The sequence below is a fragment of the Biomphalaria glabrata genome, chromosome 1, assembly GCF_947242115.1.
Source record: "Biomphalaria glabrata chromosome 1, xgBioGlab47.1, whole genome shotgun sequence".
Lineage (NCBI taxonomy): Eukaryota > Metazoa > Mollusca > Gastropoda > Planorbidae > Biomphalaria > Biomphalaria glabrata.
The window spans coordinates 81,035,934-81,062,367 of record NC_074711.1 but is presented as its reverse complement, the minus strand read 5'-3'; the positions used below and the strand labels follow the sequence as shown (position 1 = coordinate 81,062,367).

The 26,434-nt window shown below is 38.0% G+C and overlaps 1 protein-coding gene across 2 annotated transcripts in view; it reads right to left on the bottom strand.

Annotated features, from left to right (window-relative positions):
* Positions 1-26,434, bottom strand: part of LOC106075082 (fibroblast growth factor receptor-like 1) — a 51,333-nt gene that overhangs the window by 12,537 nt on the left and 12,362 nt on the right. Inside the window, exon 1 of one of the 2 annotated variants that reach the window (XM_056018033.1) lies at positions 338-668. The exons of the other annotated variant lie outside the window; for it this stretch is intronic. The gene's annotated coding sequence lies outside the window, so the exon portion shown is untranslated. Of the gene's footprint in view, positions 1-337; positions 669-26,434 lie in introns of those variants that run through there. 2 annotated transcript variants of the gene reach the window in all.

Here is a 26,434-nt window from a genome sequence, read left to right as displayed (position 1 = left end):
AGACTATTTATTCTAGATCTAGATCTTTACAGCTATTTAGATCTACTATTAGAGTATTAGATCGAGCTAAAATCTACTATCTAGACTAGATACTATTATTACTAGATATTTTACTATATATAGATCTAGAATAAGTCTAGATCTACTTATAGTATTATATACTAGAGACTAGAGTACTATACTAGACTGTAGTAGACTACCACCTTATATTTATATTATCCTATGTCTACAGTCAATATAAAAAACAACAACACAACACTGACAACAATAACAGACTCTTAATCTCTTTCTGTCTGTCTCAGACCAAACAGTTTATTATGAAAGGAAACCAACCAACCTGATGTAAAATAAAGTTTAATTGAAAATGATGCATGGCTCGTCTTGCTTTCAGAAGAAATCACCTAAATGAGCACTTAGTCGACTTAAAACTAATCGAGTAATCTAGATTCTTGTCTTGTTAATGCTTTAAAAAAAAAACCACTACACACACCATAATCTCGGGGGCAATAAAATAGCACTCAAAAATTTAGATCTACCACACCACAGCACAAAACGAGGAATACGTCCGTTGAATAGGCCAGCTACACTGGAAATATGCAGTGATCCGTACCTGAAGGCTCGTACTGCTAGCTGGGGTATAGCCCCGCTCTTTCGCTCCCTCTCTCTCTCTCTTTCTCTCCTCTCCCTCGACCCTACTCCCATCCCGCTGATTTACGATAGCCAATAACGACCTCGTAAGTTTATCACGTGATTCTAAAGCTATTTTCGTTATCAAGCCAATGTTTTATTTGGTCGGCCCGCGTGTCTTGAAGAGGGGAAAAAAACAACAACGAATTATCTTGAATTAAGAGAGTGATTGTTTTTTTTTTTTTTTAAAGTTATTTAATGTGCTTAGCGATCAGGAAATAGATTTAGTATTTTTTGTGTTAAGACCCTATCAGCATATATGTATGTTTATGTGAATATGTTTACATTGAGGAAGAATTATGTTTTTTGTTTAAAAATTTGAGTAACACATTTGACGGTTAAATATGTAACAGCTGTGATGATAGGGCGTACCCTACAGACTGGTGGACTTTCGATATCTGAAATATTACTATATAATCTTGTTTATAGGAACCACACGTAACAGGTGGGGTCTGAAACGGGAAAAGAGGGGGGGGGGATCCCTTACAAAGGTTGACATACAGTCACAATGAGCCTTACATTCAAAAACTAATCTAGCTGACCCCATTTACTCAAAGCCAAATTTACGCAATCCAGACTAAGGCACCTCATCCTTAAAGGGGGCCCTACACAAACTTAAAATTATACAATTTTTTTAAAAAAGGACAATTTTATCAAATTTCTTTCTTTACAAATATGACATGAATTAAGATTTATAAATATTAAATGTATTTTTATTAACAAATTCGAAAGATGAGCGTTGAATTGATGAAAATCCTGCCCAAGGCCTCCATATCATTAGATCCGGCTCTGAATACAAACAGTAGAACTAAAACGTATTTTCTTAGTCTAGTAGGCCTACTAACAACCATGGGCTAGACCGGCGACACACAAACAAATCTTTGACTTGCTCTTAAAGCTTTTAGCCTGATGAATTCTCTGCTGAATATTCCTGAATATTTTTTTTTTACGCAACATGGAGATACGATTTTCGTTTCACAAGTTTTAAAATACATTTTTAACATTTACACTCTCCTGGTTAAAAGTTAATTTCGTTCATAGGAAGGAAAAAAAGAAGACTCATTGTTTCGATTGGTAATTATGTTATAGAGTGAGTGTTCGCATATCTCTGATGTAACCAAGAGTAAAAATTATGATAGGCTGAATACATTCTGATGTAACCACGAGTAAGGGTGGTGAACGTTGTAATGGGAATGCAGGGAGACGAGTGAGAGAAAGACGTGTAGTTTTTAGAGGGAGGTGTACTTTGTTTCATTTGTTCATATTAATATTCTACTTGTGACTCTACATCTATATCGAACTTGAATTTGTGCATTTTTGTTAATAAAAGTAAAGTTCATTTTTGTTAAGAAAGAAGTGTATATTTTATTCAAGTTGGACGTTTGGAGATGAATACGTCTGCAACAGTTTTGTTGAGTACAGGATGTCTGGAGCTACAGCCCAACGACCGTATATCAACATGAACGAAGCCAGAACGCAAACACTGCATAACATTTCATCTTTTGCGTTGAAAATTAGAATGGAATTAATATTAGGAGACACAAGAACTCTTTTATTCATTTGGCAATTAAATCGTTGAACAAAATGTAACTTACTGTCGTAATGAGAAACTGGGGTATTAACGTATATCTTGTGTGCTATTGTACACATTGTTTGCTCTAATCATGTGATGTTTTTTTGTTAGGCACAATTGTTAAACAAATTTCCTCACGGATGATAAAAATTATTATTGTATTATTATTATTATTATTATCATAATATCTTTATTATCCTGGAAGTAAACAATACAACATTACATTAGAATGAAATTAATATCGCTGCACAATTTAGACTTTAGTAGATTTATTAACTTTTCCATGAGTTAACTTCTTTTTCTAACAACGTTCTTTCATAAATAGGCCCCACGCTTCACATAGGCTCTACGCTTCAAATAGGCTCTACGCTTGAAATAGGCCCTACGCTTCAAATAGGCCCTACGCTTGAAATAGGCTCTACGCTTGAAATAGGCCCTACGCTTCAAATAGGCCCTACCCTTCAAATTACATTTAAAAAAAAAAAGGAATACACTATTTCTAATCTAATCAAATTGATGCTTACATGAAATCAGAAATGAGCTAAATCCCAAAATGTCACAAAATCTTCCTGTAATCCTTTATATGCGAAACATGTAGAATTCACTGTTGATTTTTTTGTTTTTTTTAATCAAACACAACTGTAGAGGTAATGATTAGTAATTCTGTTTTCTTCACCACAAACTCGAGTTCTGCTAGCTTGAAGTTTCAAGAGAAAAGACTTCAACTCTAAAAGACCTCGGCGATGTGCTCGCTTAGAGATGAAGAACTGGTTCACTTCCAACCTCAACGTTCTAATAGATTCTCTCACAAATGTCTCTCACAAAATGAACCGAAGTTTCTATGGGGGATTTTTTTTTTTTTTTTGGCGACATGTCCAAGGCTAATGGCAAGAACTGACCGCGAAGTGTTGTTTGTTTACCAAGTCTCAATAGGTCTGGTCAGTGGTACCATTAGTCACATTTACACCTGTCCATTCTGATGACCCTCTTGTCAATGACACTCTCAGCTCGCACTAACGGAAGTTGTCGACGCGTGTGTTTGTCCAGCTGATTACAGGTCCGGGTTTGGGGCACCACCTCAGGTAAGAAGAGCTATCAGAGTGGCCATTGTTGTAGAGCTTGTAGAGGGCATGTAGAGGTCTATTGTCGAGAGTTCCTAAGGTCTTCTACCTGACCAAATCACGCTCTTAAAAACTGTTCATTAAATTAGTTCAAACTAGACTTTTTTTTATAGATTCCCAATATTAAAAAAAAAAAACGTCACGTTCTTTAGGGTGATAAGTAATAATAATAATAATTGTTTCCGATCTTCAAGTCATAGTTTTTAAACCTCATGCATGGAGGGAGGGGGAGGGGACTTGATTTGAAAAAAAAAGAGTTAAATTTAAACATACAACTTGATAAGATGCCAATAATTCACACATTCTTTTTAAGAGAAAGTACTTTTCAATACAAGTAACACGAGTAACTGTCATACAGTAGTCCTCAATCGGATAAATATATGATGCTTAATTTCGATATAGTTGAAATATTTGGATCTACGGATAATTTCAACTGTGTTTGGATTAGAGGTCAATGTCCGGTCGCTTGACATTTGATTCATAACAGGTGCTTACACGAATCTAGGAAAGCGACTAATTCCTTGACCATAGCTTAAGATATCGCTAAGAATCGGGTCATGTATGTGTATCGATATGCTCTGGTCATTGGGAGATGTATCGATATGTTTTGGCCATTGCTAGATGTATCGTTTCACTTTGGTCATTGCTGGATGTGGACTCCAAGCACATTTCAAAATAAAGTTAAATGACTTCTTATTTTAGTATTTAAACGCAATCAAGTTTTATGTAGTCAATACCTAGGGTTTTCACATTACACTTGAGTTTGTATTAAATACAAGTGTCATAGCCTTGGGCACAATGCTATAAATTAATCATCATATCTTTATCACTTTGTTTGATAAACTTAAGCAGATACATGTCTCGTACCCTTAGATAAACTTTATTATCTTCATTAGTCAACTTGATACGGTTTCAATTAGCAATAGCAATTCACTATGTTAGTGAGCCGGGTTATTTTAGAGTCAATGTTCTACTTATACAGCTGATAATTTACAAATACAAAAATACAACCTAAGAAAAAAATACTCCAAAAGACACAAAGATAAAGGCACATTTCTTATTCCACATGCTAGGACAAAGTCGTGCATGTGCTCCTTCTTTCATAATGCCACTAGAGTCAGGAACACCAATGTTTAAATCTCTAATTTACATGCACTATTAGATTAATTCTCTCTCTCTCTCTTTTTGAAGATAAGATAAAGATATATTATCTTTGAAAATATGTCACTTGTCATGCTTCTAGCGTATGGAGAGCTGGTAGGCCGATAAATTATGCACATACAATTTAGTGAAGCAAAAGAAGAAAAAAAAAAAGGTTTTTGTTTGTTTGAATATAATCTTCGACCTGTTTACGAGTATAAAAGTTGACATGTTTGGCTTGTAAATTAAAACTTGATTCGAACAGTCCGCCTGGATGATCTCTGCAGACGTCTGACAACTTTTTGACACTTCGACACCGGCCCGTGAATAGAACGACACCACATGTCTAGCGGCCAGGAAAGCAAACACGAACGACTAGCGGGCTAAAAATATAGTGTTACCCTTGCAAGGTCACTTGGTTGTCCGTAGAATGTTTGAGCACATGATTACACATGAGACGTATGCACATTTCTCTGATTCATGGTAGACCAATAATATTGAAAATGGAAAATACACCAACAATAGAAAGACATCCTAAATCTAATATATATATATATATATAACTGAATGTAATGTATGTATATAATGCACTTATAGCAATGAAATCTTGATAAAACTTTGTATAAATGTTCCTTAAGCGTATGTTTAATGTCTCTCCCAGAACCGGTGGGCCCTATAAATAAAAAAAGCAAATACCTAAATATATCTCTATTAAAGGACGAAACTTTTTGACAAAACGGGTAAACCCTTTTTCACAGTATTTTATATTTGATATGAATATATCGGCTTAACGGGTAAACCCATTTTCACGCTCTACTTTTATTTTCGTGGCAAAATATAATAAAATGGGAAGGAAACATTCGCCATGTTTGACTTAGATCTAACTCCAATTCACTAGATTAGTAATACCCAAACTAAGGCCCGCAGGCCATATCCGGCTAGTGTATTCACATAGAACACTGGTGTCCAACATTTTCGGCCCAAGGGCCACTTAGGGCCCAGGTTTCTGACATGCATGTCGCGGGGTACATCACTGCATCATCGTTCAATGAGATGAGTATCTGTGGCTTCACCTTATACTGTGGACAGGAGTCTCGAGGGACCAGAAAGCAATGCTTATAGGGCCAGATGTGGCCCGCTGTTCGTAGTTTAGGCCTTACTGTCATTGGAGATTTTCGCAATCAACCAAATAATGTCAAGGTTGCTAAATTGAACCTCGATGCTGCTATCTAAATAATTGTAAAAGTTATCTAAAATTTAAACGTATTTTTTTTAATTGAAGAAACTAGATTATAATTTTTAAAATGCACAACTATATCAGAGCCACTTTCATAGAAACAAAAAATATGTTGTACTATAACAGAGGAGCTTAGAAAATGTTGAATTCTGCAGTGACGTGCCTTTAAAAAAAAAGATAGGTAGTCAACACGTTCTTTCTTTCTTTATTTTTACACCGGATACACCAAAAAAGCGATCTATTTACAGTTTTTCCGACATATATGAAAATCAAGAATAGTGTATAACAATGATCATTTTTATTTTTCTACAAGAAGCTTGTTAAAGCCTATTGGTAACAAGCCGCCAGGAATGTTCGTTGCTAACAATGTCTGCGCTAAGTAGATAATGTTGTTTTTGTTGGGACAAAAAAAGGGGGGGGGGGGCAAACATTGCGCTTCTAACTGAAGACAAGTCCTGGGATTACAGTAGAACATACATTAAACAAGACAGCGATTAGTTTGGTAGTAAATGCTGCTAGGGAAAGGTGTTATTGTGTTGTTTTTTTAAGGAGGAATTTCGTTTATAGGCCTACTATATTTTAATGTCACGTGTCTTGATTAATCAATAAAGTGACTTCATATTAAATTATGAAACGGCTGTGGACAGTGGTCGCCATGACCCACCCTCATGCATTTTTTTCGTTCCAGAGTGTTTAACAGTGCGTAACCAAGTTTCTAGCTATAGTAATCCAAATGCTGTTCAGCTCAAGGGCTGCACACAATAAAGCAACGTGCTCTACTTTTTTCTACTTTGCGCTTCCCAACAAACCCAGAAAACCCAAACATTTCACGAAATAAGCCTGGCTTTGGTCTGGGTGAGTTTTTTTTTTTTTTGTTTTTTCCAACTAGAACAGGACGAGCTTTAGACAAGTGCAGGCTGCACGTCAATTTGAATTTTCAGACCGTGTGCCCCTGGCCGCTGTGCATCTCTAGCATGTTTGTCAACAAAGAAGAGAGAGAGATAAAGTAGGTGAAGAGAGACAGACGAGACGAGAGAGGAGAGAGAGAGAGAGAGAGAGAGAGAGAGAGAGAGAGAGAGAGAGAGAGAGAGACTATAGAAGATTGCAGATTGACTGAACCATACAACAAAGAGTGTAGCTGATATATATATATATATATATATATAAAAACATCAACAGAAGGCTATTGAGATGATCATTTGAAACAGTGGTTCGTGTCCGTCAGTGATGAAACGATAAGACGATAATAGGTAGACATCAGACAACGCAGCAAGGTAACGAGCGGGTCACAGACCATCATAACTTATATTGAGAACTAGTACGATATGCATTGTGCAGGGAAGGTCAAGGGATAAAATTTTATCTTGAATTTATATTATATCGAAGTCCGTCTGTCCTATTGGAAAAGTCCAGTTTGTCAAGTAAGGCCAGTTTTTCTGGCTGCACCCAAAAGAGCTGGATGTTATGACCTGTATATGAATTTTCTATTACTATTATTAAAGTAAAATATTTCTAGAATGGAAAGGGGGGGGGGAATAAATAGTATAGTTTTGATTTTAATGTAACATACATTACATACTTTAAAATACAGTATCACATAGAACGGTAGGCCTATCTTTATCTTTTTTTTGTTCTTGCTTATATTGCTATATCGGGAATGGAAAAAAAATTCTGAGTTAGCAATTATTTGGGGAGGGGTCCGACATGGCCGAGTTGTAAAACGCTTATCTGCAGCGATTAGGTGTTTCCAGTTCGAATCTCAGTCCGAGGATTTTAGAGGTTGCTGTTAGTCCTAGCCACAAGCCATTACTGATACATCGCCTCTCACCCGAAATTTACCTGCACAGTAAAGGAAATGCAGGAGGAAAAGGTATTGAATTGACGAGTACACAGCACCAGATCAATGGTTGAAATGAAATGTTATATCGCGCAGGTCACTACGAAATTTAAGTCTATGATTTATAAAGTCCAAACACGTTTCATACAAAGAGAGCCGCTCTCAAAGTCTAAATATTTATTAATTAAAAATGTGAACGACTGTATTTGACGATTGTTATGTAGTGTGTGCGTGTGTGTGTGTTTCTATGGTGACGGTGAGAAGAGGTTAGCAATTGGTTGGTGGCTATGTAGTGAGAATGATGCAAGTTAAGCGACATTGTCGTCAGCTAAGTAACACAGACGACTCTAGATTGTCAGAGTGAAAAGACGTGTTTTTTTTTTGTTTTTTTTTTTGTAGTGAGTTATTTGATCAGAATAACATTTTTTACTATTACTAAAGTCTTCTACACTTTTTTTATCTCATCTCAAGTTGATTTTGTCTATATTGCAATACAAGTTGTATATAATTTGTTCACAAAGAGGTTATTAAAGTTATTTCAAGTTTTATAAGTTAAGATATATACGCCCACAGCAGTTGTCTACCAGCAGTTGTCTACCAGCAGTTGTCTACCAGCAGTTTGGTGCTACAAGTCAACATCCGTTTATAGATTCCTAGTGTGCCTATTGCTTGCAATCAAAGTTATTTTCAAATATCGTAAGAAGTTCCAGTTCTAAATGTGGTATAGACCGAGAGTATGTTCAGAACAAATGGCCATGCAAACAGTTCACACTTATGTTCTGCATTCCTCTGTTTGATGATGACGTGAAATACACGATGGGTATTTTCCGAGTGTTACCTCGGGTGTACACATCTCAAAAGGTAAATAAATAAAATGTCAGATGTGTAGCTTGCTGGAGGTGGTTCAAGGCTCCCTACGAAACAGCATCGCGGAAACCCCAAAGACGCGAACTGGTATCCATGCTATCAATCATACCTGTCAAATTTGACCGGGGGGCTGCTGGCTACGTATGTCAGGGGATGAAATAGACAAGCGCTTCACCTGTTTGCTTGTGTGTATATATATATGTATATATATATATATATATGTATATATATATATATATATATATATATATATATATATATATATATATATATATATATATATATATATATATATATATATATATATATATATATATATATATATATATATATATATATATATATGCAGTTATACAATTGTTTAGGCTGGTATATAAACGAGTTGCAGGACTGCTCGTTAGATTACAGTGCTGGACCTCTATTTTATAATACATCTCGCTTTATCAATGAAGACATTATGATTTATTTTCTTTACAAATATTAAACCATAGATCGAGATATAACTAGCGGTCAGTTGTAGCGGCTGAAAGCAACACGGAATCTTTTTTCCAAATGAATTGAACCACTACGCACATTAGGGGGTTAGTAATATAGCGCTCATCTTACGAACCGAGGAACTCGAGTTCGAATCGCGGTTAATGGTTCCTGACTGTAGTTAAGGAAAGCAGGGTGGTAAGCCGCTGTACTGTCTAGCAAGACACCCTCGTCAACCGTTGGCCCCTTTTAAAAATATTCGCCTACATGTTCAGAATATTACTTATGGCTCGTGTCTTGTTGACATTATTGCAGGGGTGAAGGCTGGCGAACTGATTTACCTTTCCACAAGTCAAGTCCTAATGAACGAGGACATCAAGAGGGTTGTCAAGCACAGTGCTGTCAAGAGGGTTGTCAAGCACCGTGCTGAAACGGCCACGAGTTTACAAATCACAAAGACAAGGTAAACTTTCTCACATAAACAACACCTTTTTTTTTAAAGTTTCCGTAACATTGAAATCTTATTTAAGTTATTGTCTAGTTTAATGGATAGGCGAACAAAAAATAAAAAAAAAAAACTTTTTAAAAACGTAGCTTACTTAATTAAGGGAAAAAACTGAGCATTGACTGCCATCTCTCGATATTTTTTTTCCCTTTCAATATATATATATCAAAAATTATTTAATTACTGTAAATAAATTATCTTATTGGTGAATTTTTTATTTTTTTAAATGAATTCCTGTGTTGTCATCGACATTGAATAATTGTAGAAATCATGAAAAAAATTCAGTAAACAATATTAAATTTGAATTTTAAAATTTAATTTTGTTTAAAATTTTGAGGATTTCAAAAAGAATTCTAAAGCACAGACTTGAAATCTTTTCAATTTAATATTTTTTTAAATATTATTAAATGATTACCTGAATACTTCAAACTAAGAAGTTTAAAAAAAAAGTTTAGTAGTTTTAATCAATAAAATGTAAGCGACATGTTTTATTTTCGCCCTGTTGGTTTTAGTTTAGAAGAATGAAGGCTCAACACTGGCAGACACTCAATTGTAGTCTCAACATTTAGCAGACACTCGTTTTCCTGACTTTAATGCTTTTGGGGCCAAGATTTTATCATAACAAATCAATTGAATTCGTTTTAGATAAAAGTGGGAAAAGAGGGGGGGGGGTTAATATCTCCATGTTTTCTTCACCCATACTATCCTTGGCTCAACTCATGCACTGGTCTTTCAACAAAACTAGGCTACCACGGGGGTAAGGCAGGCACGAAATGAAAGACGATAAAAAAAAATGTCTCCAAGTTTGGGGGGAAAATGTGAAGCCAAACAAAAGTCTTAGCGTGTTTCAACAAAGAGCTGACAAACTAGGCATTTTTTGTAAACATTAAGAATATTTCTGAGACCACATTTTAAAATTGGACAAACACATACATTGCGCCTACCCAGCTCCTACTAACTAAAGGTATACATCATTACGTTCAATCTACTTTAACTTTAGACTTTCAAATGAATGGCTAATAATCATTGTGTGTGTGTGGGTGTAAATATATACATACTGGAGATGAATGTGCCCTCATATAGTATAGTCATAGTAAAGTCAATCTCTGGCACTGCCTGTTGAAGATTCGCTGAAAACAAATGCTAAAGGAATTTGTATTTGATATGGCAGGCCTGTAGAAGCATCGACTCTGAATGGTAACACGAATCTCCTGATGTATATTCTGAGTCCCGAAAATGTCTGACAAATAGATAGATCCCCTGTCACTAGCACTTGCATAGTCACTTAATTTCGATGACGCCTCTAGGTTCTCAAATTTCTAACCCTTCAGACAGCCAGACAGTTAATTCTCTAAATGTGTTCGCAATCAAGCCCCGGAGAAAGCCAAACAAGTGACTCTCCGTAGCCAAACGTCCCGGAAGCTAAACATGGTTTATCTCCCATATAAATATACATATACGCACTACATCTCACTCATATTAACTCACTACTTGGTTGACGCCGCCCTCACATCCGCATTTCTGATTATTGGACGTCCTCGTGACCGCTGTTCTGATTATAAGTCGCCCACATGCCCGCTGTTCTAATCATTGTTCTCCCTCATGTCCGCTATCCCAATCATTAACCTCTGTTCTGATCATTAGTCGTCTTTATGTCCGCTGTTCTAATCATTGACCGCTCTCGTGTCCGCTGTTCTGATCATTAGTCGCCTTCATATCCGCTGTTCTGATCATTGTCCGCCCTCCTGTCCGCTGTTCTGATCATTAGTCGCCTTCAAGTCCGTTTTTCTAATCATTGGCCGCCTTCACGTCCGCTGTTCTGATAATTGATCGTCCTCGTGTCCGCTGTTGTGATAATGCGCTAAAGACATTCCCCACAGCATCAGAGATAATTTAGAGTGAGTTAATATTATGGTAGCGCCAGCTCTGCTCTCATCTTGAGCGAGATAGCTCTTGTCTGAATGTGTGAGTACATGTGCAACTAAAGAGGTGGAAGTGTGTGTGTGCACGTGAGTGAACAAGTGTACAGAAGTAGTGGGAGAAACGAAAGTGACATAAGAGGGAGAGAGAGAGTTCTGTAGACTTTACAATTCCATAGACGTACCAGAAAGTGCGCATGCATAACGTCTTAATGCATTATGTCACAGGGGGAGTAACTCATAGTTAACGTTTTCCTGTGTACGTATTACTATAATTTAAACGGGAGGGGGTGGCAATGGCAGACTATCCATGATACAGGTTTGCGGAGAAAGGGAAAAAAAAAAAAAGAGGGGGGTCAGTAACATCTTCATATCAAAATGAGTTAATGTCAGGAGTGCACCTCGGAGCTTCGGGAGAATGATCTGGAACAAGATAAGAGTTGGCTTGGAGTTAATTGATGTCTTTGCCGTGACATTGTTGGAGCGAGTGTTTCCAGAGGACATGTCGGGACAGTTTCCTTCATCATATTTCGGGGGGCTGTAAGTGGCTGAGAGTCGTGATGTATGACGTATATAATGTCAGTACACATACTACAAGGAAGGCGGCGGCGTCAGTTTGAAGCAAACATCGTCCATACAAGAGGGTAACAGTGTCGGTAAGTGTTGCGTTGGTTTGGGTTAAAAAAAAAAAAAGAAATATTGGCCCGTAGAATTAAAAAACTGTTGGGAATTACATTTTTAAATTTTGAACTATACGGGAACGTATGCTGAATTTCGTTATAGCCGAACAGTCACACATCTGCGCATGCTCAGTAATACAAGCGGTGTTTTGAAATCCAAAAATAGATCTATCAACGAAGAAATGAACAATTCTGGTACATTAAACAAAAAGTATGTTACATGACTTGAATCTATATCCAGGGTCATAAAGACTGGCATGATACAATATTTCTTAATTTCTCACTGTATCTACTTGAAACCAGAAAAAAAAATCAAGAGTTTAATATTCATATAATAATATTTTATTGGAAAGGCTCTAAATAAAAGCCAAAAAATACAATTGTCATTACAATATAGGCGACGCAGATGAACTAATGTTAAAACACGTTTGGGCCACAAGGTCTTCATCGGTTACACAAGACGAAGAAAAAACAATGAACACAAAAATGGAAGCTCACAGTTCAAACGTACCGGTCTGGTGTTGGTGACTGTTAAGGTCGAAAGTAATTTGTAAACATTAATCATGCATTTTTATTCTCTTATGTCACTGAAGATGTTTCCAACTGTGGAATTGTTTTTGGTTTATATCCATGTACACGTAATAACTGTGAATAATTTTTGGCCACATCAAATGCTACCGTTCTTGATAAATGCAGGTGCATAGGATATTTCATTTGTGTATGATAATCTGTTGCATTAATGCCTAACCTACGGACCGCGGTCCATATCCGATCAGAAAAACGGTGCTTTCCTGCCCTCTCGAAAGGTCTGCTCGCGAGGACAAAGTCACGGATGATTTTTTTTATACATATGTGTGAGTCCCGTTCAGTTCTAGTAACTTAGCGATTAGTTTGTACTAGCTAGCAGTGTCCTCATCCAATAGTTTCATCTGTATGAATGCTTCTCTTTTGCTCGAGTGTTGAAACAGAATGAGTTGACACTCTTCAATCAACATACAACACTCTTCAATCAACACACAACAGTGTCCCAACCACTCCGTTGATAACGCGAAGTAGACAAAGACATTTCTTGTCAACTAATCCAACAGACTCTTTGCCCCAGTTCAAGTCTTCCTGACGTTAGTTGTTCCTAGATATCCGTTATGACTAGTCCCGTTCTCCCCCTGGTCAAGATAATAATAGTGCAGGGAAGGAAATGGGAACAATGACCACTTGGATAGAGTACCTCTTTCCTCTTCAGCCTCTCCTGGGGGATAGAGTACCTCTTTCCTCCCCAGCCTCTCCTGGTCATGGCTACAGTACACGGAATTGTAAAGATATGATTTCATTGGACCGTGACCTGGCATTTCTAAAAAGAAAAAAAAAAAGGGGGGGGGGAGTGGGGAAACGACCAGAAAAATACGATACCCCATTCTATGGGAGGAAGTGTTGACGCGTGGGATAATCCCTCCTGACGTCCCACCTGATTAAGGGTTGGCTGAAGCCGTGACGTCATTAAGTAAACAGAAGGGGGCCCCTTTTTTACATCAAGATGTAAGGGCGCGTATTTTTTTCCCGCGTATTACTGTGTGGGTTCAAGGGGCAATGGATAAGAATTTATAGAAACAATCTTTCTGCAGAGCGACTGTTTTAAAGAAGCTTAAATATGGAGATGAAGCTAGGTGCTGAAACAAATGTGATACATACATATATTAGACATAAATGGATAGCAGCACCAGGGACCAAGTTTTTTAAGAGAGAAAGTAGTGAATTAAAATGCTACGAAAATAAGGGAATGCGCCGACCGAGGCTCGAACCTGTGACTCTGGATTCGACACCACCGCCTAGCGATAAAGCACTAAGCGAACTTAACCTCCAGACCATCGGAAGCTTGTAAGCCTAGACCTACTCAACGTTCGTAGACAATGACTTTGAACCGAAAATGCACAAGGCTCCCATGAGTATAATTTATTAATGCCCTTTATTTTCAGTTCTCGTGGTTCTTTCAATCCAAGGTATTTATTAAATTCATTATAGAACCAAGTTTATGATCAAATTGAAATTACACTTTAAAAGAATCTTCCATATAAACACAGACCATCCCGGTGCCTTAAGACGCCTTTGTTTGCATTACTCCCAGTGAACGGCTTATACTTTCTATCCACTTTTGTATATTGCTTAGTAAGATAGGAACGTAAAATGTTTGTTTTACATAATTCGGATGTTCCTTCAGAGTTGAAGATAGTTTACTTCCTAGTCCAAACCTCCCGCAGGACGACGGGGGATGGGAGCGGGCAGGGTTTGAACCCTCGACCGTCGATAAATCCGAACGACAGTCCAGCGAGCAAACCGCACGACCAGGCAGCCACAAATAGATACAGCGCAAAAAGAAAGGGAAATAACTGAAGAAATAATACATTTACTTTGTGTGTGTGTGTGTCTTAATCACGTCATATTCAACACTAACAAACATACATCAGACCTTGTTCCACTGTCAGCCCCGCCCCAGAGGAGATCTGTCCGCAAACAAAAGAAGGGGGAGGAAAGATCATCTTGAATATTCGTGTTTCTGTGTAAGTGTTCCCGTGTGTGTGCGTGTGTGTGTTGAGGGGGGTAGACTAGGAGAGAGGGGGAGGGCTGGGGTGAATCACGGACCCAAGGCAAACTAAACCCAGAAACTCGAATCATCGGAGAGATGTGTGTGTGTGTGTTGGGTGGAGAAGGGGAGGGGGGGGGGGGGAGAGAGATTCCCAGAGCATCGCAGTTTCCTCAACGCTCTGAGAAGGTTGCCATATAAACAAGGGGGACTGTACTCGCGCAATAAATGATAACTCCCTCTAAAGCTGTCGTTTTAATTGAGTGGACTCAAGTGGTGCGTTTGTGAGCGCTAGTGTGTGAGTACGAAGTCTCAGAATGGTAACGGGAGAGGGTAATTGTTAACAGAAAAGGGTTAAAACCTGGTTCCAATACAGCAGACGACGAGAGGGTGGACGGTCTAATTGGGTCTATCGGTGGCTATAACATCTGCACCAGTCCCCGGTCCTATCACGATGCTGCTGAAGGGGCCATCGCCCCAAAAAAACTTGGCCAGGCTTCGTCTTCCTTATAAAAATATACTCTTGTTGGAAAGTTCGAGGAATAGAGTTGAACAGTTTAGAGAGTTCATTTCCGGTGTAGCTTCCGTAACCTTTGAAATGATTACCGGACTGTTCGGATATGTTTGGAAAAAAAAAGGGGGTGGGGGCAAGAGAAGGATGTGAAAAGAGTAAAGAGAGGAGGGAGGGGTATAAAGAAATTAGTGGACGAGGTAATGAGAATTAAAGAAATCGTAAAGAGATGACAAAAATGAGAATGGTAATAAAATGAACATAAAGGAGAAGAGAGTAGAAGAGGGGAAAGAGAAAGAACAAATATTTTTTAAGCATATAGATTTAGAACTTTGCCTAAGGGGAAAAAAAGACTCAAACAGAAGAGAAAAAGAAAAGTTCCGAAAAAAAAAAAAAGAAAGATTAAAAAGAAAAGGGCTCCCATGGCTTGAAAGAGAGAACAATCTAGAGGATATTGTGAAAAAATTAAAAAACACGACACATTCACGCCAAGTTTGAAACCCGATGTGATCGGAGCGCCCCCTTCAGGCAATACCACAAGTACACGATTTGCGATAGGGATCCCACCGTGTAAAGTGATTGATATGTGATCTAAATCAAAGATTGACGTGACAAGATGTGATTTTTTTTTTTTTTTAGTGTAGACAAAAACATTTTTATATGGCTTGATTTTGATCCGGCTTAAAGAGAAGTGAGGCGGCGCTCGCAAGGGAGGGACAGGAGGCTCTTTTATTGTTAGGTAAAGAGCGGAACAGAAAGAAGAGAGGGCGAGATCGTTTTTATAGACCCAAATCTTTTCTACTCGCCGCTTCACTCCATTTTTTTTCCTCCTCTTGCATTTCCCTCCTCGCCAGAGCCCCAGTCCATAAATCATACGATAGTAAATAAATGTTGGGTCGGACTGACAGCCCTCGCGTAGGTACACAATAGAACACGGGCAAAGGGAGACAAGCTAGTCATTCGTTGCGTATTACAGCCATTATACCGACAATTTACACGTCCGACCAGAAAGGAAGGTAACATATTGCTCTCTTTTTTTTTTCCCCTCGATGGACGGTTCGGGCGGTATTTACAAGTTCATAAGCAGACGAGCTCCTACTAGGCCTAGATCTGCAGGTTCCTTTGTTTACAACTGCAGTACTCCTGTCTCCTTATCACGCCGACAGTTTATCGCTGAGTTTGTTTTAGTGTACTGTGGTCTAACAGATGCCGAGGCGCACTCGTGGCATTTTAACTGTTTCGCGCGAGGTAAATCTAGTTCTCAATTATACATGTTTAGACTACGTGATTATCCTAACAATTTTGTTATTAATATTAATATTAAAAAAAAACAAGAAAAATTCGTAATAATGATTGACATTACAGTATCATTATCTCATAACTTAAAAAAAAATAATGAAAAAAAAATTAAAATAAATCAAAGATGTAACTGTGAAAGTTGAACATCTTACAATATACCCAATTGTGTAATCAGCCCAACTTAGTGAGGACAAAGGACCTTGCAGACATCTTCCAAATACTGAGCCATACCTAAGAAGACTTTTGTTACGTGAGCTGTCGGCCGGTACTGCAGCAGAGCTGCCGCTTCATCAGACAATGTCTTTGTGGGCACGGTCAAGGGGACTACAATAGTTTTGTTACCCTTAAACGAGTCTCCTCCATACAGGCAGTACTTAAGAAGAATCATTAGCTCATGTTTTCATAAAAATACTAAACTGTGTCTTTCGTGGACGAATTGGTTGATTTGCAAAAAAAAAAAGTTTAGCTTCTTGGACCAAATGACAGGAGTACAGGAAATGACTCTACGGGACGAAAGTGATTTGATGACTTCTTTGAATCCACTTAAATAGGCTTAATGACTAATATGCGTTGTTTATGTTATTGTTTTTAAGGGTTTTTATATTGTTTGGCCGCCGGTACATTCTACTTCACAAGGTCATTAACTTGAAGCTCAATTAGTTTATGGCGATTCAATCACTTCACCTATTTCATGGAACACTAAACTTTGTAACATCTAAACGCTTCTATGGGTATTAAATAAAGAACACGTTCCCTACTACACCCATCACAGTCAGGCAAAAACCACTGTAGACATTCAGAATAAATCCATCACATAAAGCCAGGCAAACCCATGACAGAAAGTCATGCAAAGCTATCACAGAAAGCCAGGCAAAGCCATCACAGAAAACAGGCAAACCCATCACAGAAAGCCAGGCAAACCCATCTCAGAAAGCCAGGCAAACCCATCACAGAAAGCCAGGCAAACCCATCACAGAATGCCAGGCAAACCCATCACATAATGCCAAGCAAACCCATCACAGAAAGCCATGCAAACCCATCACATAAAGCCAGGCAAACCCATCACAGAAAGAAGGGAAATTGGTGACATAACCCAGGCAAACCCATCACAGAAAGCCAGGCAAAGCCATCACCTAAAGCCAGATTCTCTTGTATTCGAGCTATCAATGTAGTCGGGTTCGAAAAGCGTGACCATGGTTTACATTTTGACCTGATCTCTGCTTTCAGTGACACTTTAAAAACAAATATAGACCTATATATATCTTCAAATATTTGAAAACATTTTTAATGTTTTCCAAACGCCGTGCCAAAAATTTCCCTCTAGATTAAGTCTTTTCATTCAACCTTTCTTTCGAAATAAAAAAAATAAAAGGCGCGAAAACCCAACAGACAATTGTGCCTCTCCGTGATTTTAAAGGTGTCGAAGTATTATAATAGTATAATATAGCACGTGACCTGCTGTTGACCGAGGGCAAACTTCACCACGTTCAAACGTCACTGAGCTATACAAGTTCTAAGTTCTGAAACATTTATTTAGCCGGCACAAGCGCCATCTTGTTTTTCTTCTGCAGATGTTCAAGAGTAAAAAAAAAAAAAAAGCGCGACAAAAAAAAAATTCATTTATTTTTTTCCCCTTAAGTAAACAGACACCCCCCTCTCCAAACGTATATAGTTCTTTTTGTTTGCTGTATCGGCGCATACACATTTCAACACTTGTAAATATTGTTGGTCCTACTCAATCAAGCTGTTCTATAAAAGGTGGTCTGGAAATCTGAGGACACATATTTAATTAAAGATTACAACGTTCTTCAAGTCTTTCCGCTAGAAGGTCTCAATACTTTAACAGACTTTTATATGAACATAACATAGACCTCTTCGGAAAAAAAAAGTCTTTAAAAACATTTGAAAGAAATTGAAATAATAGTCTTGAGGGGGGAAAAAAAAACACTAAGCAGAAAGGGCTGAAGAAAGCTTGCCGGCCTGTGGGGGGGGGGGGCATGGCGAGATAACTCTTCCAGCTCCTCGGCAATTCACTCAGCGAAACCCCAGCGATCGCAATTGAATGAAGAACGCAAGCGGACTCGAGTTTATTTGTCTGAATTCCTTTTGATGTCGGGACATGACTAGGCCATACTTTGACCTCCGACCTTTGATGCTCGCTTACGAGTGAGTCCCCCCCCCCTTCCCTTTCTCTGTCAAGGTGTACCCAGATCACCATAATGGGAAATTAAAAATCCCAATCCGAGAACCACAAACTTCCTCCGGCAGACTTAACGTCTTGAAGAACGAAGGACGAACCAAATACGTAAATACAATAAAATAAATACAGAAAAATGGTTAATAGAGAACATTTCCTAGAAAATAAGGAACATTATTATTATATTTTTGTCACTACATAAAACATATTTTGGCATTACTGGTTCATTAATGGATTCAGGATGTTCACATAGACTCTAGGGAAAGATCAAACTGTCATAATACAGGCTCCAGATTAACGCCAATAAAAGTAAACTCATTTGTATCTCAAGGAACGAACTGCACCCACCACTAATCCCTACTATTGCCTGGTCGTGCGGTATGAGCGCTGAACTGTCTTTCGGTCAACTCGATAGTCCCGGGTTCACAGTATTCATACCTTGCCCACTGCCATCCCCATCGGGAGGTTTGGGCTGGGATATACATTATCTTCAACTCTGAAGGAACATCCAAAACATGTATAAGAAATCACAATTAAAATGTTTCTTATTTACACAAATGACCAACTTTTTTGCAGATGAATGCACAATATATAGTAGAATGGAGTCTGCAATATGTGATTTTGAAGGGAGTATTGGATGAGTTAAATAAATTGGAATCAATTTGGAACAGGTCTTTCCACCCAGAAAAAGAAAATGTAAGAGAAACTAAAAAAATAAATAAATAATTTTATTCATGCTGAAAGGGTTACACAGACTAAAAACTAATCAACCAAGAATATAAAACAAAAATGCTATTTAACCTTAGCTACAGAACATAGATTGGAACATACGTAAAATTGAGCCTTCAGGTTTATAACTAACGAATATTGAAATTCGACTACAGTAACACATTTAGTAAAATCGCTAAATTTAAGGAAACTTTAGGACAGAAGACTTTAAATCAACAATATTATATCAAACATTGAACCATAATTTACAAATACAAAAAATACAACCGCATAAAATACTCAGGCACAAAAAAAGATAAAGGCACATTTCTTATTCCACGTGCTAGGACAAAATCTTGTAAGTCCTCCTTCTTCCCCGGGGGCTATTTAACGGGTTGCCCGAATCAACCAGCAAACCAATGACTTAGCAGAGTTTAAGTCTGTCATTAAAATGCACGACTAGGTGTATATGTGCATACCCTTAGGACTAAGTTGGCTATCTTTACCAGGAACCGACGATCTGATAGAATTGTTAGAAACAACTTTGATAAGAAATGCAGGAACCTTACAACACGCTTTCTAAATTTCATTTAAGACAGCTCTAGTTCATTTACTATATGGTAATATAATATATGGTAATTAATGGTAATATAATTTTTTTTTTAAAGTGAATCAGTAAACGAATAGTTGTCATTAAGTCATTTAAAGGTCACAATGAACAATTAATGTAATGTTTGATGCACCGAGCAAGTAATAGAAACATGTTAATGTGTTTTTAATCAGTTCCTGATTTATGTTCAAATAATATAATAAACCAAACATTCATATTCTATTTGCCACTGAAAAATAAAAATAACATTTGGGCAAAATGAGAATTGAACCCATGTAATTTAGAGGAGACACTCTATTAACTTAGCGATCCAGTCTAGGGGAAATGTTGGCTTGAAATAAGTGATTCAAATATTTACTTGTGCCGTGCTTTTTATACATGTTACATCTTTTGACCACCTCACACTTTTGATTATAAAGAAAGTGTTAACTAATTAGCTCAATATAAAAATATCCAAAAGCAAAAAAGAATCTAGATAATCTTGGTCAGTTTCAAAATATCCCCCCCCCCCCCAATCTTTTTTAGCGGCCGAAAAGACGCTATTAGTTTTGTGTGGTCCGTCTGTCCGTCCGTCCCGTTTAGATCTCGTAAACTAGAAAAGATAGTGAAAATTCGACAACACAATATTTTAGACCATTCAAAGTTCTGATGCAATGGCTACTTTTTTCTTTACTGGAAGAGAGAAATCTAATTTTTTAAATCACTTATGCAAGCAGTTTTTTTTTTCATAAAAATACACCACTTTTACAACTATTCACTATTAATAGTAACAAATACTTAAGGCTCGATCTGTACTATGCACTCTGGAAATATACCATATTTTTCAGACATTTATGCAAACGGTTGTAGATTTTTTGGCAATTTTTAAATATTTGTATTGTTAAGTTATGTAAGTTCTGTTATACTAAGTACTATATTTACACACAAAAAAATAGTTTATTATTTTCATAAAGAGAAAAAATCTATTTAGTATAGTATCATATAAGTCAGACATAATTTAAAACAACAATTAATAAGTAGTTTTTCATATTATCGCGTGAACTGCAGTGCCGCTGTTACTATAGAACACCTAACCAAAGAAAAAGAATTTTTTTACGGAAATGTTTTATTCTTGAGGAATAAGAGATTGGCCCTTTACAAAACAATTAGATCAATTAGATATTCATTATAAGACATCAGTTAGGCCAGGTTCACATCTAACTTCACATTCCCTTTCACCTATCTTTTGGTCTGCTGGGGCACCATACGAGATCTGTTAACCTTTTTTTCTCCATTATTTTCTGTCATTTGTCTTTGATAGACTTTCATTCTGATAATATTGAAACCTGCCTTTTTTACCTGCCTGGGTCGACCACTTCGGGGGCCGATTTTCAGTTTGTTTCCACACAAACTGTCTTTGTAACCTTGTGTTTTTTTTTTTCCCATTTCTTTTCATGTCTTGACCAGGCTTTCCTACAAGTAACCCTGTTACCCTTCCCTCCCCCCCCCCAACCTTTCTGTTTATGCTGAAGAGATAAATTGTGTATATGTATGGGCGCGTTCTGGGGTGCGTGCGAGAGCAAGGACGTTGGGTGCTGGGCGCAAGAAGTGTTACGTTGGGGGAGGTGGGGGGAGGCCGGATGATTTATGAATTGGAGCTTCTCCCAGCGAGCACCCGATGAACGTGGAAGTTGACGTGACTTATCATGACACCAACACTTTGTCCCTTCTGTTTACCCCCACCTCACCAGCTTTTCCCCAGTTAGAGCCCGCCTTTGTTGTATTAATTAAGAACATTTCTCTCAAACAGTGCGCACAAGGCCACCCGATCAGAGAGTGCTCACCCACACAGAACTACGTTATGTATGATACTAGCAGCGTTTCTGACATGTTTCTAAGTTATGTATGATACTAACAGCGTTTCTGACATGTTTCTAAGTTATGTATGATACTAGCAGCGTTTCTGACATGTTTCTAAAACAAAAAGTAGAACATGGTCCTGTTCCCCAATGAATGGTATTTAAGTTGCTTGAGTACCTGGGGGTGGAGGGGGGGGGTGGACATTTCCGTTTCTAACGAAGCGTGTATGTTTTAGAGAAAGCAAAGCTATTGGGACTGCTTATAGTTGTAATCCGCCTTTTAAGTCGCCCCCCCCCCCTCCTTTTTTTTATTTTTACTTTCAGGCCCGCCGCCAGAAATATTTGTTTTCTCACCAACATGAAAAAAAATTAATAATCTTCAAATAAGAAGACAAAATATCTTTTAAAAAGCGTAAGCAGGCCCCCCCCCCCTTTTATTTGTCTCCTCCTCACCTGGAGGAGGGTCTGTCCCCGTCAACCACTCCATTATGCCCATCAAAATTCCTCTTTGCATTTATTGTTATGACACAGATTATTTATAGCTCGACTACGACAGACAAAAAAAAAAACAAACAAACCTCAAAGACAAAGAAAGACACCCCTCCCCCTACACTTGAAAACAAAATACGTAATCCTGTGTTGTTTCTTTTCTCTGGCATACAAACTCCAAGCCAATATTTACAATTCTGCCCTCGCTTGGCTGTCTCGATGATGAACAGCTCGGACCTTTCTACTTCTATATCACTAGTCAGGTCTCGTCAACGACCAAGTTGTGCAATTTTTTAGAATCATAGTTCAAGATTCAGTGGCGTAGCTAGGGGGGGGGGAGGGGGAGAATTTGAAAATCTTCCTGGGCCCCACTTGAGGGTGGGTCCAAATGAGTGTTTTTACATTAAAAATTAAATACTATGCAAAATGCAAGGGTCCCCAAAGAGGTCAAGCCCCCGGGCCCCCAAACGATGGAAAATTTAGCTACGCCCCTGTCAAGATTACATTAGCTGTCTAAAGTGTATTCATATCATATATTATATAATACTGTGTTCATGAAGCTTTCTTGTAATGAGCACAAATTGTTTGGGGTGGGGGGGGGGGTATGGTAAGATCAGAATAATATTAGAGGCACACTGTAAAACACATTATGAGCGACATATTGCAATCAGGTTTTGACAATGTGAAACATGGAAGCCGAGTCCGACTATTGAATTAAATGTTTCGAGAGTTTGAGGATGCTCTTTAAGTCCAGCCAGCTTTAACGTTTACCTGGAATCAGTTAAAAAAGGTCAAGGATGTTGGTGGTCAAAGTAAAAAAAATAAGTATCCATATGTGCCTACATATACATTGTATTAAGTGACTTTAAAGGACTTTTTTTTTTTCATTTTGTATCGGCGAATCTTCTTTGGATTTGACAATTACTCGCGCACCGAAATTGTCGATTGAACAACTTTTCCAAAACTCTAAAATAAAAATTAAAACTCTAACTCTGAAAATAAACGAACTACACCATTTCAAACACGTAAATTTTCATCACGACCTTGAGCGCCAAAAGCTTTGTCAGCTTATAAAAAAAGTCGAGCGGTCAACTAGTCCACTGGCTCAAAACTTCACGGACATTTCCGCTGTCCGTTATGGCCCACTTGAGACCACTTTTCCATAACCATATATCGATTAGTACCAGACGGTAAACATGTGTATGGAATAACTGACCTCAGTGCCCGGGATCTGATCCCAGAACATTTCTCCCGAATGTTGCTATCATACAATGAGATCGTAATAATACAATTATCTTTACAAAATACATTCATAATAAAATAAACAACTCAACTCATATACTTAACAATAACTATATATTATAGAGCGTATAAAAACTTTTTTTTTGTTTCGTAGGGACCTCTCGACAGGGCCCTCGTTATGAGATTTGAAAATATCTTTCGTAGCGCGACTCGCTAATGTATTTAGATCGTTGGTGTTATAAATGAGATGGAAGAGACGATGAAGTGTTTCGACTATAGAACGGGATTGTCTGATTATATGTTCTCTTAGAAGTGTCACAATTCAAGACGCACTCTAGTCTCTTATATTCCCCACAAAACTCAACAATGGCTTCGTCCTCCAAATAGTATTCATCTGGCGACACTCGTGCCCGCACTGATCTTATTCACCAACACTCTCAAAACAAAAGACTTTTTAAAAAAAATATATATCTATATAACTCTAAACAAAATCTTACACGATTACGCCCTATACAGGTGGCCATTGAGGAGCGCTCCTTATAAAAAAAAAATTGCGTGAAAACGGGGAGTAGATGGGGGTAGACTATAAACCAGATAAAAAAATAAAAAAACCGGTAAGAGGAAAATGGGGTTCGCTAATGGCAAGTGGATAGCTCCCTAGTGAAATAACCGAGCGTGAAACGAGAGCTTCTACGGCAGGTGAATTTGTTTGGGAGTAAATCATTTTTGGATTCGCGTCAAGGGAGGTGGTGGTGAAGAGAAGAAAAAAAAAGGAGGCGGAAAGATGAAGAGCAAAGAAGTCTATGAGAAGAGCCATGATTTGGGGGGAGGGGGGATGAGAGAGCGAAACAAAAATGGGAGGGGGGGAGAGAGGAGGGCACACATTAAAGTTTCTAGTAAAAACAGCCACGGGGTACGAAGAAGGGTTTCTTGTGAAAGAAAAGTCTGGGGAGGGAAAGACACAACAACACGATCGCTAGTTCTATAAAGTCCACGGTCAGAAACTCGTTACGTCCATGAATGGCCACGTTCGCAGAGGACACAATGGTCAAGTAACACTGCCCAGTGGTCAGGGGGGGAGAGATGTATTGAATACTCCAGGAAATCATGTGCAACACAATCCGCATCTCCTTCACAAAAGAGTGTCGAGATTGAAACATGGCGAGAGGTGACGAGTACATCGCGTCCATTTTGAGTAGGTGTAATTGACGAGAAGGTGGCGATAGCTCCTGGCGACGTACAACGGACTTGAAAGCTAGTTACGAGCTCCTTGTGTTAATATTTGGACGATTCTTTGGTCCGAGAAACTGGTTCGCTTTGTAGCACGGATGATGTTCTACTTCTATGGAAACTTGATGGGGCATTAGAAAGCAAAATACCTTTGTACCCCAGGACAAATTACTTCTGACACGATTTCTTTATATTTGTTTACACCCTATATCATCAAGACTTCAAGTTCAACAAAGGTCATCCAAACTAATTGAAATATTATTCGACTTTTCGACATTTGTAATATGTCCGATGGGTTTAAAAATGCTTATTAAAGTTAAAAGTTTTAGAGTATGCAAGATGTTAAGTACGTTGTCAATTCACTTCTGACACCATTTTTTTAGTATCACTGGGTATAGCGATTTCAGTTTAGTTTCGTTCTAGAGATTTTGGTTAACCGAAATCATTCAATACATGAAGTTCTTTAAATCGCTTTGTTAAAGAAAATAGGATTAAAAATAGGATTAAAAATTTACCTTCATAAAAACATTTGTATGACTTTTGAGTTAACTACATGAAAAAAAAGTAAAGTTCCCCTTTGAGGCCTTGTGATCAAAATGATCAATGGGGAAGATGATATAAAGGTCACCTGTTTCTGTGGTCCACGGTAAACGAGGGTGTCATGTGGCCAGCAGAATGACCAACCGCCTTTACTTTTACACAACTAATGTCAAGTACCCATTTAGAAGAGCCCTCACCAGGATTCAAACCAGGGTCCCCCGGTTCGGATTTCAAGCGCTTTACCAGTTAGCCACCGCGCCTCCAGTTAACTACAAACATACATATTATTTTACTCAATTTTTTTTTTCTTGTAAGAGAAACTAAATCAAATAGCAAAACTCTTAAACTAACTTAACAGTTGATAATAGGTGGTAACAATAAGTAAGAAAGTACACAAATCAAAATCAAAGTTGCTATGAATCAACTATAGTTAATGTTGTTAAAAATTATTATTTTTTTTTACATTCCAGCAACGACTTAAGTACACTATATATGTCAATTTATGGCTGTTCTATGCTTTTTGGCGCTGGGGGTGGGGGGGGGGGAGATTGAAGAATACAACACTATTACGGAGGTTCTCACGTTGCAGAGTCCCATAGTCGTAAAGACAATTTTACTAAACATTTTAACGGCGCTCTGGTTTAAATGGCTACAATGGTTTTGAACTAAACTCTAAAGACTATAAAGACGCAATAAATGAAACACATCTATCATGTGACCAACTTCTCTCCTCAGAACCGGACACTACAGACTGCGCCATTTGTTCCGGAAGTTGAAAATTGAGACTAGTTAAAATTTGCCCTCGTGAAGTGTCTCCAGAGAATGCCTACCATGCCCTTCAAAACTGCATTCTCCATCGAGAGACCCGAACAAGACACTGCTCCCAAAACACATCTATAAAATTATACGTATAGATCTAGCTAGAAAAACTATACATATAGCCAGTATAGCTACATGATCTAAAAACCACTGCGCAGTTCATCTCAGATATTGAGCTAGTCATTTGAACTCCCCTACATAAAAAATGAGAACGCAGAAGAAGAATAAATGAAACACTATGAAGATAAACGACCTTGCCAAAGTTTGCATGTAGGCTAACTCTCGAAGCCTCAGCAATAAAGAATACAACATGCATCGAGTGACGTATTCACGGTC